This window comes from Pieris napi, chromosome 23, assembly GCF_905475465.1.
Source record: "Pieris napi chromosome 23, ilPieNapi1.2, whole genome shotgun sequence".
NCBI classification, from domain to species: domain Eukaryota; kingdom Metazoa; phylum Arthropoda; class Insecta; order Lepidoptera; family Pieridae; genus Pieris; species Pieris napi.
The window spans coordinates 3,684,386-3,686,923 of record NC_062256.1 but is presented as its reverse complement, the minus strand read 5'-3'; the positions used below and the strand labels follow the sequence as shown (position 1 = coordinate 3,686,923).

The following is a 2,538-nucleotide window of genomic DNA, read 5'->3' as shown; positions in this document are numbered from 1 at the left end:
TTTTGATATTTTGGAATGGTTAGGGAATAATTTTGCACGAATAGTTTTAATAAAGTAGTATCAGGTATGTGGTAGAATACTTTATTTATTGCGCTATTTTACACAAACATGACAATTTATATTACATTAAATACGCCGCGCCAGCTGTCTACTCTCCATCTGTCTTACGAATTTTCGATCAGGTCACGTGTCCTGACGCGAGTTTAACATGTTTTCACTTCAAAAAATTGTTTTTTTTTAAATCTTTTTCACATCACTAACAACAAAATAAAGTAAAGAAAAAACAGTGCACAGAAAGGAAAATTGCATTGGTATATCACACCCGCATCTAGACCATAAAGTATTTCAACAACAGACGGGTGATGTACTTGCCAAAAAGAAATAGAACCCAAGTCCAAGACCCATATAGTGTAGCTACATGCTAAATGACACTACTATAGAGTAAAACGGACAAATGTTTCGTTTGGAAACGACTTTACTTGGTAAATACGACAGAAATATAACGATTACATTTACACATACAAATTACTTCAGAATAACAAATCACTTTTTCGTTGACTCTATGTTCTTTTCGTTAGATGTTTCTTCTATAGCTAGGGGCTGTGCAGAGTCAACGGGTTTTGATAGAATCGATTCGCTTCTAACAATATCGTTATCAATTTCTTCTGTTTCATCAGATCCATTTTGTTCCTTCTTTTTCTTTGCTGTTTTCATTGCTGTTAACATTTCTGTAAAATATATCGTTATGTTTATGAGAGATCCCCCGATTTATGTCATTTTAACCTACAACGGTGCTACGAGATACGCAGAAGCTGCTCCCCTTATCCAAGAATATTCTTTAAATCCATATTGTTTTTAGCGTGAAAACACCCTAACAAGAATTTGATAACAATACACATTTGAATGATTTCCTGTTTATTATTCTATTGTTTTGTTACTTGAGATCTTAAATTATGGTTTTTGTTAAAGATAAATAGTTATAATTAATTATTATAATAGTAAAAATAGTTATTTTATTTCTAACTTATATTAAAACAACGCAATAGTATGATTTATTTTTTTATGAACGGTAGCTTCTAGTCCACCTAGATTTAATTTTCTATAGCAATTAATTTACGATTTTACCGTGTAGGCAGTTTAAAAAAAAGCGATACTAAATAGATATACAACCTCAGTGTAATAAGTATTACGTAAAATAAGTTACTGCTAAACTCGCAAAGCATAACATTCCATTGGAAAAAAGGCCAGTTAACTATAAAAGACACTGGACTTGTTCTGTGCATTACTAGTGGAAAAATCCAAATGTTTTCCTAGCTAGAAGGCCTTGTAAAAACTCAAAGGTCGAGGTAAGTTATTTGTTTGTTCTCGTTATTTATATTGACATAATATAATAAACGAGCCTAGTGGCCTCAGCGTGCGACTCTCATCCCTGAGGTCGTAGGTTCGATCCCGGCTGTGCACCAATGTACTTTCTTCGTGAGGAAACCAGCTTGCCTTAGACCCAAAAAGTCGAGGGCGTTTATAAGGTACTGGAGGCTGATCACCTATGGAGGATGATCATGAAACAGATTCAGAAATCTGAGGCCGACCTAAAGAGGTTGTTGCACATTTTTTTTAATATAATAAACAGTCGCAAATATAATTATTCTATTTAATATAGATCCTGTGAGAAACCCCTAAAAGACACGAGCTAGCAAATTTAAATAAATTATACTAACCGCGTCTGAATTTCGCTGACAATGGCATTTAATGTTTCTGCCGAATTCCGAAGAGAATTAACTTTTAGGTCTTTAAAATTGCTAATTTATTCAGTTACATCTGACTGCTTTGACAGAGCCGTAGACAATAAATCATAGTAGACTTTTTGAAGGCAACACTTGGTGGAGCTTAGGTTGTTGTGGCTCTGGAGAAAAATTTAATACAACAATAAAAATATAATAAAAAAATTAGTTTATATTATCTTAAGTCAAATTTGTGCTATATAATTCCGACTGAAGGGCTTTCATTAACGGTCATGTAATAAATTAAATAAATTAAAAGTATGCGTGGCGAATGAAACCTTCGTGGTTAATGTCTTATCTTTTTCACGAAATTTTCCCATAAAGCGGATGTAAATTGTCAATTTAGACAGATCGGCCATAATTGTCGTTGTCTATGCGTTTGTGTTTTGACGCTAGTGACGTCAGTGAAAATGTCGTTTTGAACAAGTAATGTTTGCAAGAGATTCGCCGCTATGACATATATTTTGATTGAGATTAGGGTTGCAAGTTATGAGACCATTATCAACCTATATTGGAGTTTATATTTTTACTAGCAGAGTCGGCCAAGCCATTGTAGTAAACTATTCAAGGGAAACGGTAGGAGAACACCATTCATGGGGACCACCATGCTTTTTTGGTGGTTATGCCAGTAAATTGCAGCTTATTTGAAACGTTCATACTTTCAACACAGCGCCATCTGTTAGAATCGAGATTGTCAAAATAATAAACAAATAATCTGTATTAAAATAATATTGCGGGTATTAATTAAGATGTAAGC

General features: G+C 33.6%; 1 long non-coding RNA gene across 1 annotated transcript; it reads right to left on the bottom strand.

The window, feature by feature from the left end:
• Positions 1–457: 457 nt before the first annotated feature.
• On the bottom strand, positions 458–1,897 carry LOC125061444. Its single transcript, XR_007119044.1, has 2 exons — positions 1,719–1,897; positions 458–728 (listed from the first exon to the last, which is right to left on the bottom strand). It is a non-coding gene; the product is annotated as an uncharacterized LOC125061444 (long non-coding RNA).
• Positions 1,898–2,538: the final 641 nt, after the last annotated feature.